The following is a 13,743-nucleotide window of genomic DNA, read 5'->3' as shown; positions in this document are numbered from 1 at the left end:
GGTCCCACAGCCATGCTAACATGTCCATACTGTGCTATGCAGACCTGCTGACTTGGGTCTGCAGCTTGAGCTGCATCCACACTTTACAATGTCAGGGCTTGGACCCAAGTCACAGAAGGACTCAAGCTCTGACCCATTGTACTAGCAGGGTCCTAGGACATGGGTCATGCATACTTGCTAATCTGAGTCAGGATGGGTCTACACTTACAGCGGCGTGTACAGTACAGACAACGCACACCCAGGGTATAAACAGCAGTGTAAATGGTGAGGCACTGCTTAGATGAGAAAAATAGAGGGGCCTGCATGCCTGTACCCTTAGGGTATATACCCTACACAATTCTCTACCTGCTCAAGTTGTGCCTCCCATGTCCACTGCGAGTCGCTCCAGCACCAGAGAAAGGCTCTGGCAGGTGCAAGGCAGCAGTGAAAACCTCTGAGACTGGGCAGGCAGTGGTGAAAGGCTCCAGCAGCTCCTTCACAGTCAGAGCTCTTCTCCCCTGTCAGAGCAAGCTTCAGCAACAGCTTCACTGTTGTGTGAAGCTACATAGTGCAGTGGATGTAGCCTGCCTTTCACTGAGGCATGTAGCTACAGCTTGCTACCACAAGTGTAAACAAACGTAGACAAGGTCTCACACTGATTTGTATGTGGAAGGGGGGACTTGGGATCAAACCTGAGTTAGAGTCCAAGCTTAGTGTGTAGTGTAGACATTCCCTTCATGGCCCTGCACACTGCCAAATTAGCATACAGAAGCTGTAGTCTGGCCTCTGTTGCCATCCCTAGTTCAGGCACCAAATGCTTAGTGTCACTTCCCTCTTGCTTGGAAATTCTTGAGACATTGTTTTCTCTTGGCCACTGACAGCTGTATCAATGAAAGATGAGGAGTCATGGCATATGAGCCTAGCATATATACCACTCAGTCCTCAAATGAACAAAGAGTCCTGGTCACTAAACTTTCGTATTTAGTATTAACAGTGGTGCTGTGTCCAATGTCCCCAATCAGAATCAGGGCCTTGTTGTGCGAAAAGCTGTATAAACACTAGGTTGGCAGTAAGTAAAACTGAACAAAAAGTGGAACTCCCATTCTGCAGGGAAGTCCAACATTTCAACGGTTGTTTTTCTTCTGAAGTAGGATGAAAAGTTGAAATATCAAAATTTTTCACAGAATGAAAAATTCCAAAAAATTATATTTGGAAATGGTGAAATTTTCATTGCAAGTCTGTTCAATATTAAATTGAATATTCCCTATGGTGGTGCATTGCCTCCTGGGTGTTGTAGTTCAGTTCAGATGGCTCCCTTTTCCCCATGTGTCAGGTTCTCTGGTCAGATTACATCTCCCATGATGCACCTGCAGCCATGTGACTCCCATGATGCACTATGCTGGTCAGAAGGGAGACTGTGTTGCCTCATGGAAGATATAGTCTGGCCAGGAAGTTCAGCCCATAGGGGACAAATGGGCATCAGTTCTCTTAACTACAACTCAGGTGGGGCAATGTGGCACCATACAGTTATGCAGTTTGATGTTTGAGTCAAAAGAAGATGTTTTGTTTTCTTTTTCCTGAATGAAAAATTGAAAATTTTGGCAAATTGACTCTATCTTTGTGAAACAAGTGTATGGTTTGTTCTAGGCCTGGTCTATATTGCCGGTGAAATTCAGTGGCAGTCGATGGGAGTTACGCAAGCTAAGCAGAGTAGCTTGCGTAACTCCTGTCGACTTCATAACTTCCATTTAGCGCGCCGTCTCCACTGTGCTGCGCCAATGGGAAATGCATACCTGTTGATGCAGCGCTACACTTTTTTTGGAGGTGGTTTTAATAGATCAACTTCTGGATCCATTGAGCGGGTCTTCACTTCTGCTCAATTGATCAGGATAGCTTGATCTAACAGCGGCAAATTTGCTGCCGTCTGTGTAGATATACCCCTAGTTGGTGGACAGACAGGTCAACCCCCCTGCCACAGTTGTCATTAATTCACGATCTGGTGGGCAGCCTCAGCAGAGAAGCCAAAACCAGAATAGGCCCAGAGATTGACTACAACCCCCACACCTCCAGGCCAGGGCTGAGGTAGGGTGGTAGGACATTGTGGGGAGGCTTTCATTTTTACTGCCTGTTCTGTATCTCTTCTGGGTATGAAAGAGTTCATTCTCAAAGGTTTGTAATCTAGCATCTTTTCCTAGTATTAAATTCATTTTCCCATTCCTAATCTTCCTACACCCCCCTCCACAAAAAATAAAAAGCACACCCACGTGAAAGAATGGTGACATGCAGCAGGAATTAAAAGGCAGCTCCTTGTGTCCCATGGCTTGATGAACAAAGCAGTTGTTCTTTCTCTCTTAAGATGATCACCCATGCCAAATATTCTGGCACATTTCTGAGTTGGCTTCCCAAACGTATTCACTTAATAACAGGAGCGTTTGTCTTTGGGTAATGCTCTAAATTATACCATTGGGGTTTCCAGGGCATAAGCATTTTTAGTCCTGGAAAATGAATAAAAGGCCCTCTCCTTTCTCTGCAGGCAATTCCCTCAGTGTAGGCTCCTCTTTGTTTTTAGTCCAAAGATTGTCTTAGATCCAAGCCAACCAAACAAAAGCTGATTATCTCACCTTTAAATAGAGGAATTGCTGCAGACAAGTTGAAGCTGTGCAGGAAACTGTGAGCTCCATTTGAACAGCTGAGGACACAACATTTCATATGAAACAAAGGTGAAAAGAAAAAAAAAAAAAGCCCTGCTGAAGATTTACATGGAGTTATTGCTTCAGGAAGCACTGCTGACACTGGAAACATTGTTTATAGCTCCTTGTATTTATATAAAGAATATACAAAAATAAATGCAATATTAATTTTCTCTGCAATAAGAAACCAGCTTTTAAACTAAGAAAGTTCACTATAAAAGCATCCTTGGTGAGTTGAGTGCAGCAGAAGAAAGATGCCAGTATCATCAAATACTGATGTCTGCCTCTCTTCTCTTCCCATACCTCAGTAATGGATGATGGGATGTTCTTTTAGACTAGAGATATGTATGTTATCTGCTACTCATGCTGAATGCCATGCAAGTATCATTGCTACAAGATAACTCCTAGGACCTTTTTTGGAACAAAGCACTTCTGAGAACAATGTGAAAAACAAGCATGTCCCATCCCCAAATGATGTTTTACTGTGGCTGAGAAATGCTCAGCACAGTTCAGGTGGTGAGTATGGAACAAATGTGGTTTTAAGCATTTTTTGCACTCCCCCAGTCTTGGGCTGCTCTGTGTTGGAACAGTCCCATGGCACAAGTTAGAGTAGCCTGAAAAGTGCTTTTGTCTTCACTGCCTGATGACGGATCCAAGCAGCCGTTATGGTAGCTTAGGACTGCTGGAGATCTCTGAGGCGAAGGAACACCCTGGCCTTGCTTCTATCTACCATGTTCTCTGCACCAGCTGTAGGGAAGGTATTGGTGTTCGGAGTCACTCAAGCGACTTCATGCCAAACAAGGACCCTCCTAAACTGGGGTAATCTTCCTCTGACCTACCACCATTTGCTGTGGGAAAGCAAAGCCAAAAGAAGGGAGCTGGATCCTAGGCCTTTTCCCTAGCATGGATTCACATCCATCTATTACGTACTGTCCTTTGGCAGCTGTACTTTCAGAAAAATAACCTTGACTTATAGAAGTCTCCCCAAAATCATTTTTCTATAGAGGCTAAACTAATACTGTGTTGATGCTGAGTCTTTAAATATTGATACAGTTTTCAAGAGAACAAGAATCTTCATGGTAATTGGAACCAAGTTAGGAAAAGAGCATTGCCACTTCCATCCAGCTGATACACAATATTTCATATCTTTAAATAAACTAAAGTCAAGTTAGAAAAAGAACACTGCCGCCATAGAAAATTGTCCATTGGTCCTGCTCCTGATTTAAACTAGTGTGATTTCAATGGCAATAATCCTGATTTATAATACGGTAACTGAGAAGAAGAATCAGGCCCATAATATCTATAAAAGAGACCATGTTAGGAAAAGGTTAGAGGTTTAAATTGTCATCTTAGTTGAGACGAAACAGATTTTCTTGCCATCCGTCCACTCACGCCCTTGCAGCCCATGATGGCTCTGAGCTCTTAAATATGGGTTTATGAACTCAAGGAGGGTGGGATCAAGCTATGAGAACTCTCTGAAGCATTTTTTCTGCATTTCATCTTTTTCTCTGGTTTTCCTTACAACATCATAATCTAGATCTGCCACAGTGGTGCACTGCATGAATAGCATTTGATGTCAAGCAGGCTTTTGAAAAAGTGAAGATATTGCCTGGTTCAAGTGTCAGACAGGCACTGGCAGGAACAATTTACAGTAGAGTCAGAAATCTGAATATGTCTGAAGTACGCTTGTCTCTCAGAAAAAGTATACTATGAAAATTGATGTGACGAGGTGCAGCATTGAAAGAGGAACTCAGTTTCATTTTACTTTAAGGATCATGGATATCTTCAGATTCTAATATTAAGAAAAACTAGTAGAAATATCCTGCATAGATTTCCCATCTATGTGTAAGACCAGTTTCTTGTTTCTTTTTAAAGCGTTCTGGGAGAATTTGGATTTATACCTAAATAACTAAGAGCAGGATCTGATGCATACAATAAGAATAAAGAGAAGACACTGATCACCCTGCAAAATAGAGGCAAGGATTCTGAACCAGTCTTTGCTGGCAAAGTGATTTTTTTTCCTCCAATATAAAGCAATGGAAACAGCAATCAAAATTGATTGTTCCAGTTAAAAGGCTGTATCATGATGTTACCAAAAAAAAAAGTGCTATGATGAGCTCAGCTCTTCTGATATCATGTTGTAATAATAACAGACAGGAACCTGTTAAGATTAAACCATTCTTTGGCACATTGTACATTTTCCTGATTCACCGTGTATCATTAAACATATTTTTTATGATGCTTTGTTTATTTCCTGGACAAGACATTAAATTCAAATTACATCTTAAAGGAGATTTACTCAGGTCAGATCTCACTGTGGGAATATCTCATTATCAGTGTTTGTATTTCTAATGTAATGAACGGGTCAGACCTAGATAGCAGGTCAAGGAGATTAGGTGAGCTCAGACACATTCCAACCTAAGGCACTTTTTACATTAGCTATTCTGCTGCTACTTTTTTGTAAGAAATCTACAAAATATTTATGTGGCTATGTACACTGAGGTGATAAAAATGATAGAGAGAGCCCTTTTTTCTGCCCCTAAAACATAATTTAATATGTTATTGTTGATTACTGTGACATTGAGTAGTCAGTAAAACATGTATGTGTATTGCACAGCGTGCAAATGGTGTTTCAGATTCCTGTCTAAAATGCATAAAAATACTCAGTGGCATAGTATCTAAAATTGTACCTCACCTCCCTCCCACCCTCACCCCCCCGCACCCTTTCCCCTTCTTCTTTTGCTGTTAGTCATGAATTTTTAAGAATAAAAGGCTAAAGCTGTATAATCGAATTCATTATACAGAAGTAGAAAGGCTTTATTTGCCATTCATTTGAAAAGAAATTGTCATTGCATCTCTCTCGTCTTTCATCTGAAGATAAGTATTTTGTAGCATTTAGTAAAGTGCAAAGGGTGAGTGCACAATTGAAGGACCTGTGCAATTCTTAAAGGTCTTCTAAACGTTATCACAGGTTTCCTTAAACTGTTTCTGGCTCTCACTCCCCCAAGACTCATTTCCCTCCCCTCCATTAAGTTAGGGGTTGCCACGTTCAAAGAGGACAGAGTATGTCTAGCTCAAAACTGAAAGGCAGTATTTCGTGATGATGATAGAGATTCTGACTTGAATAATTTCAAACCCTCTCTGGTTTTTAAGAAACCACTGAAAAATTCTCTATGATTCCTGGGCAGTCTTTCTCACCTTTGGAAATGCACATGCTTGTCAGTTTTACCATCAGCTCCTGCATTACTCTTTACTATTTATGGACCTAATCAAGCAAGGTGCTGGGTCCCCTCAACACCACCAGGTATTGAAGGAGCCAAACACTGTGTAGGAGGGGCTAAGCACCTTATGGGATCTGGCGCAAACCCCACAAACAACATTTTGTTCTTATCAGATACAAACCATTGAAGCAGCGTGACCTTCAAGATAATGCATGAATTTCTTTTTAACTTGCCTGTCATTTTTATTTATTATAATGCTTTGCTGTTTGCTAAAATCCCAGTAAGGTGCTGTATTATACAGATAAGCCTTTCTCCAAGATTGCATTGTATTTTTGTGGCATAGAAAAGAAGCGTGTTCAAGGTTGTGCTCCAAGATACATCACTATGTTGTACATGACTTCTAGTTTTCTAATCACTGCATTTGGTACTTACCCAAGAGATAGGCTGTGAGCTTTGGCAAGCCACTGCAGAGAGAGAGAGCAGAACCTGCTGGAGAATGCCACAGTAGCTCCACGGATAGTGCCGGGATCTTTAGAAGAGCTCTTGCAGGAAACTTGATAATCAGTCATTCACAGAGAAAATGCAACTGCTGAATGCCTTGGGGGGAATTTTGGGAATATGTGAATAATTCTCAACTCCAGCAAAGGAAATTAGTAAACTAGATTAGTTGTGTGACCCCCCCCCCCCCAATTCCCACTTTGGTTCAGAAATTGCTGAATGCTTATGATTCATCTTCACCCCTTAAAATCTCATAGATGCTAATTTCCTTCTTAATCATGAAATAAAGAATTGCATAGGACTGTGTCAGAAATGTTAATAGAAGGTGCTTTATCATAAACACTATGACTTCTAACAGCAGCAGTAACAACAATAAAAAGAGAATCCACCATTGAATTTCTTTCTTTAGCCTTCCTTTCGTACAGTATGCATTTCCCTGTAGTTATCCCTGATTGGGAGCTGATGCAGTGCACTCTGTCTCAGAGCAGAAGGACAAGGTGTGTGCTAAGCAGCTACCATCTGTGTGGCTGCACATAGGTCAGAACTGCATTGCAGTGAGGGCCGCTTAAATCTCTTCAGTTAGACAAGGTTCCTTGCTTTCCTGATAAACATAACCTCCATTGACACTGGAGGGTGAGATCTCTATCCCACTGAAGTCAAGGGGAGTTTTGCCGTTGACATCAGTGGGGTCAGGGTTGCAACCTAAGTTTATAACATCTTGAGTCTGCTTCGAAACCCAGATTCCCCTTCCCCTTTCATTGCCAAAGCCAGATGCTGCTTTGACACAAGTTTCCTGGTGTCATAAAACCTGCTTAATACTTTATATGACATCATTGAGAGGTGGTGGTGGAGCTTCAAGTCAAGCTATTTATCTGCAAAAATTCTCCAGCATGTCAGAGCCCAGGCTCAGCTAAGCACTCAGGGATCGATCCACAAGGGGGACTTACTTAGATAACTGTAGGCACCACTGACATTCACAAAATCAGAGCTCAGCTGCCACTTAATAACATAGGTGCCTACCTGCAGGAGCAGGTTCACAGCTGTACATCCCATACGGAGATGGGCACCTTTCTCTGGCCTCGAGTTAGGTGTCTAACCACCTTGGAAGGGCAGGGCTTAGGTCTCATCCCTCTCCTCAGCATTTCTACTGGCTTTCTCATGGAGCTTTCCACTCAGCATAGGTGGTGGGTGGCTAGGGCTGGAGGGTTCTCAGCCTCCCCCCAAATCTAGCTAGCAGTTCACCAACTTTTCTCCAGTTCTGGCATGAAGCTACGCTCCAACAGCTCTGCCGGGTCACTTGCCACCACGCGTGCGTGTCCAAGCTAGGCCTGATAACCCTCCAGGATTGCTCTGGAGTCTCCAAGAATTCAAGATTAACCTTTAATTAAAGATTTTTGTCATGTGATGAAACCTCCAGGAATATATCCAACCAAAACTGGCAACCCTGGTTGGCAAGCCCAGCATGACTGGCAAAGCCCCATGTCTGACAGCACCAGGGTCAAAAAGGGGGTGGGGTGTTGAGGGGAAAGAACCCACCTGCGCATGGATGTGCACGTCATGTGGCCCCGTGGCGGACCCCTCCAGCAGCAAGCGCCAACTGGTCAGAGTGGAGAGCAGGGGCCAGGGCTGCAGGCTGAGTGTGGGGTGGGCTTGCTCGCCAACACTCCCCTCTCTGTGGTGCCTTCCCTTCGCACCAGGCTGGGATAGACCCTGCATTGCAGTAACTACGAATCGTTCAGTTCTGAATGGCAGTGAATGTCCCTGAGCACAGTAGCTCTTCAGTTTTGTTCAGCCCACCCCCAAGGAATATTTTCACCCACTGCCTACGCCCCTCAGCTGGCTGGCTTTTGTGGATCCCATGATTAGGTGCCTAACTCTCCCCAGGCATTGCATAGGGAACCAGGGTACCTAACACAGGGCTGTGGATTCCACTGGGCAGCAGGGTGCCTAAAAGGTAGGCATTGCAGCACCTAGATCTCCCTTGTGAATCTAGTCCTGAGCTCTTTATATTGAAATTTATATTGATTAAGCCAAGAAATATTTAAGGCCAGCTGCACCTCAGCTAGTGTAAATCAGGACAGCTCCATTGATTTCAGACTCAAAAACTGAGCTCGTATATTGCTGGCGTCACACATTGTTTCATTTTTTTTTAAAGCAATATGGGTGCCTCCACCAGGTGCGCTGAATTATCTGTTCCCGAGCGGGTGGGTGGGGGGGGGTGGGGTGGGGTGGGGGGAGAGTTCCAGAACAACTGATAGTTTGATACATAGTGAAAAATTCTCACCCTGTGAATTTTAAAAACTCTGCACCCAGCAAATGGAGACAGCCCTTGTCTACCAAACTAAGCTATGTACAGCTCACCCTTCCCATCAGACTCCTTTAGAAACCACCCTGCTGGTAAAGGTTCACATGTGTTAAGTTTTAATTACGCAGCAAATAAAGAGGGAGCTTAGTTCTGTTAGTCACCAACTTGGTAGATTGCCCCGCTTCCTCTCATAAACAAAGGCTGACATCATGCTGCTAACTCCTCTGAATACTGCTTTTGGTGGAACAGCATAGCTTGTAATAAATAAGACAATCTCAGCAGGGTGGCTGCTGGCATTCAGTCCCTCTCGTCAGTGGTGGGAAGAAGGGAAAGCAGCACTTTAGCTCTGTATCTGTTTGTTCAGTGGTGGGCTGAACTGAGAGCTGAGTGCTTTTCACACAGTTGTGTTACCAGGCAGATTCTTTCTTTCTTTGGGGGAGTGGGGCTACAATATTTATAGCCAAATATGTCAGGTTTAAAAATTGCTTTTTCACTGTCAACTGATCTGCATAGGCGGTATGTGCCTTTCTAACCTCCACCCCCACAATAACCCAAAATTCTGTGTGGGACTTGTGCTCTGCTGAGTTCTGCCCAGTGTATGAAGGCCTGACTGAATTTACCTGATAGTCAATGACAGCTGCCCATGGCTGGTCTGGATGGGACCACAATTCCCAATTTGCCACTTCAACTAAATTTGAACAAATCAAACAACTGATACATAAAAGTGTTGGATAGCAAACCAGCAAGATTCAAACCTGGTTTCTGAGTTCACTGTGCTAACCCGCTAAGCTAGAGAACCAGGCCCCAAATCCCCTCAGCACAGGAAGGAGGTTGGTTAAGGCTGAGGAGTGACAAGCAAGGAGATTCTGAGGCAGAGAGAGCTACTCAGGCCCCAGCGAGATTTGAACCTGTGGCCCACTGGTTTACCAAGACCACTGCTCTAAACTCCGAATTCTGGATGTAACGTGTCCTGCTCAAAGCCTGCCATTTTCGCCAGCCCTCAATGGTGTCTGCATGTCAGCATCAGTGGGAGTTTTACCTAAGTAAGGAGTGTGGGCTAGATTCACAAAGGGACTTTAGGTGTTGCAATGTCTAAGTCCTAGGAGCCCTGCCACCCAGTAGAATTTAATGCCCTGAGTTAGGCACCAGGTTCCCCATACAATCCATGGGGAGTGTTAGGTGCCTAAGAAAAGCATTCTCAGAAGCTGCAAGCTGAGCAAAGAGAGGCCTAAGCTTTCACCCGAAACACAAAGGAAAGGGGCAGGACTTAGGGCCCAGATTCACAAAGGTACTTACGCACCTAACTCCCACTGATCCGGGCTCCAAAGGCAAAGTGGAGATTTGAACGGGGGTGTCCTTCAGGCCCAGGTGAGTGCCTTAGCCACACACACAGGTTTGCTGTGCAGGTTACATGTACTCCGAGCACATCTGCTGGATCAGCCCCTGCAGGGAGATAGCTAGAGAATACCTACCTTGAGAATCCCTCTGGGGCTTAGGCTAAGCAAGGTCTCTGAGCTGCTTGTTAGCTGTAGGGCTGCATCAGGATTTGGGCAGCTTTGTGCATGCCTACTGGTGGAGACTTAAGCAGGCAGGAGACTTCAGGTGCGGTCAGGGTTAGGTGGCAACTGAGCAGGGGTTTCAGGGATCTCATGGTGACTAAATGTTGGATTTAAGAACCTAAAGAGATAGTCAGTCATGTAACTACTTTGCTGAATCTGGCCTGGTAAGATTAGGCTCATTCGGTCTGATTCCGTAAGAGGCTTCCACTGGAAGCTGAGGGTGCTCACCATCTCGCAGGATTGGGCTCAGTGTTTGTAACGTTCATTGAACACTTTGAAGCCTTTAGATGAAAACTTCTGTAAAGGGCCTCGATTCAGCAAAGCACTAACATTAAGCAGGTGAGTAAAAGACTGCAAAAAGACTATTCCCGTGCAATCACTCGTAAGGGTGAGCATGTGCTTTGCTGAATCAGAGCCCAAGCGTTAGTTATTACCAATTGAAAAATGATGCTTGCTAGTCTAAGGGAAACAAGATTGACACACTGGCAAAACAACAAAAATGAGCTACAGAGTATATTCATTTTGCTGATCATAAATGCTTTCTGGTCAGCTGGTATTTATAGAACAAAAACTCCCTCCAGGTGTCTGGCAGTCAGTTTAGCAAGTACTTTGTAATCAGTATTGAAGAATGAGATTGGCTTATAGACCATGCAATTATTTGTTTTTGTGTGTGTTTTCTAATAAGATTGCAGCTGTTTCCAAGGATTGTGACCTTATTCCATGTAAAATGTCTCTGATTACTGCCACCATGAGGTGTGTCCTATAGCTCTGATTGGACACACAGTTAAATATCGGTGATAAAGCCAGCCAGTTCGCTTTATTTCTTACACAGAGAAAAGGGGCTATGATGTTTTCCATCTCTTTAGAGTACTTTGTTCCAGTCTTAAGAAATTCTTTTTGTCACCTCATCAGGGAAAGAACAGAGTACATGCATCTCAGGGCTAGAGGAGGGTACTTGTTTTTTTGTCATCTCCAATAATTTAGCCCATCTCTGATCACATCAATAGAATTGCTGTTTTATCTTTTGCTTCCTTCTGTTCTTTCCTCCTTCCTTAATATACCCGGCCTGACTCTTCAGTTGGTTACCCCAGTTTAATCCCATCAATTTCCATGGAGTGACCATGGCATTAAGCTGTTTTAACACACCAGAAAATCAGCCCCACTCGCTTCAAAGTCTATCCGGTGCCTACCTTAGTTCACAACACCACTACTAGCCCACATGCCTTCTGAGAGCCAGCTTCATGGTGTAGGTATTTTGGCAACATCATCACATGTTAGAGACTCCAGAGAAGCTTGTTTGAAAAGTCTGAATGGCTTGTGTTTTACTATAGGATTCCCCACGTTTTTTCTTTTCTTTTCTTGCACTCAGAATGTACATCTTTTTTACTACTGTCGGTTAGTTAAAAATGAGCTTTGTTTAATTCATTGGGATCTTAAAAAAATGTTATTTTTATACTAGAATGTGTTATGTTATTTATACTATGGCATAAATATTTTTACAACTACACCATAAACCAGATTGCATCTCCCCCTCACTGTGACTTCAGTGAAAGTTTTCTACATTCCTGTGAATGTAATGGTGCCTTTCTATTGCTCCCTAGGTCTTCTGCTATAGACACACAGGTACTCATTGACAGACATACACATGCCCCTCAGATCTCAGAGTAATGTAGCATAAGCTACGTTCAGCAATTTAGATGCAAGTGCCTGTTGAGGGAACTCACACCCCGCCAACCACAACATGAGGAATGGTTAATGCAGACAAGCTTTGGCTCTGATTCAAGAAAACATCCCTCTTCAGGCCAGCATGTGCTTAAGTGCTGTCCAGAATCAGGCCCCTTCTCTATACTAGGAAAAAAACATAACCACTTTTCTGCACCAGCGCAGCTCAATCTGTGCTGCTAACAATGCAAGCTGCGGTGTAGACAGGATACAAACATCTTTACAACTGCATCATCTGGCCCTATTTTTCAATTTGTAGCTGTGGTGACTTGGGGGCTCTGTCTCTACAAGTTATGAGTTCTGCTTGATCTTGCAAAGTTATTCCAAAGTTAACTGGAAATTCCTGTATCATGGAAAGTCTCCGTATGCGTATACACCATTGTAGACAGGACCTACAGAAGGCACACACCAGACTGGGGACAATGGGTAGTGCTTAGCGTTAACAACTATGCTTTGACCACATAATAGTTATGCTAAAGAGTAACTGCATCAGAGGGGAAGCCCGTTTTACTATATTCTGTGAGGGAACAGGTTTTCTTGAGTAGTGAAAAGATACCAAAATACAGAACAAAGAAACCAAGATGAGGGCTATGTAAGCAGATGCACAGAGCCTCACAGAAGAGCTTGGAGCGTGACATGCAGGAGGTTTAGGCAGGAGGAAGGTAATGCATGGATCAAGGTCAGAAGGGACGAATGGAGGGGAGAAAACCTGTTGCAGCACCCAAACCATGCTCTGCATCAGAAGGACCTGGACAGCCCACGGGACCCTAATCCAGCCCAAAGAATGAGTGGTGAGGAAACTGAGACACGGAAATACCTTTAAGGTTTATTATTTTGTACAGCCCTGGATATGTCTCATACTATTAAAGAACAATAACACGTTAGACTCTAGGCAAAGTGTCTGGGTGTGCTGCATGCTTTACATTTACCATGAGCCACCTGAGAGAGGTAAATTGTAAACCAGAAGGCTCACACCTTTGGGAGCAGTTCTGGGAGAGGGTGTATTTACGTTACTGGAGAGCCTGAAGGGTCAGCACAACTGAACAGCACGCTCTAGCTCTCAGGAGGGGGTGACACACAGTGGCTCGGCTCTGGTTAGCTCTAGAGGCTTAAAACATGCTGGGCCCAGTGGCTGGGGCCCTTCACAGCAGTCTAGAGAGTGGCTGAGGTGGGTCGCTAGACCGGGACCTGGGCCAGTACCCAAGTCATTTACACTGAGGAAATCAAATAAAAGTTGCTGCACCGCAAAGTACTGCACTGAAGAAGTCACACAGGGCCCAGGTCAGGTTTGGCATTCTTGCTTTACAGTACAGATTTCTGCCAGCATAGCTATGTCAGTTGGGGTGCAGAGAGGGGTGAACCCTGATCAACATAGCTGTGACAGCAATAGCCCCTAGTATAGACACAGTTATACCAGCAAAACTGCATCTTTACCGATATAGTTTGTTTCTGTTGGGGAGAGGGGGGAGTGCAATAAGCTATACCAATGAAAATGCTGTTTTGCTGGTACAAGCTGTGTCTACACGTGGAGCATGTGCCAATGTAGGATGTCGGTATTCCTGGACCAGTAAAGTGCTCGTACTCTTGGCATGGCCTTACAGTGCAGCTTCAGTGGGAAAAGTTGCAAGTGTTTTTTTTCCCCTTGTACGTGAGCCACTCCATTAGTGCTGTCAGTGGTGGATACTGTGGTGTAGAAAAAGCACTGCCATGTTGTTTAAAATCTGCTCTGAGCAGGTGTAGCTGACACATTGGTAACACCACCAGCGCCC

This window comes from Emydura macquarii, unplaced genomic scaffold (genome assembly GCF_026122565.2).
Source record: "Emydura macquarii macquarii isolate MOO-44397 ecotype Brisbane River unplaced genomic scaffold, CSIRO-AGI_Emac_v2 contig_2308, whole genome shotgun sequence".
In the NCBI taxonomy this organism is placed as follows: Eukaryota; Metazoa; Chordata; order Testudines; family Chelidae; genus Emydura; species Emydura macquarii.
Note: the sequence above shows the minus strand (reverse complement) of the source record.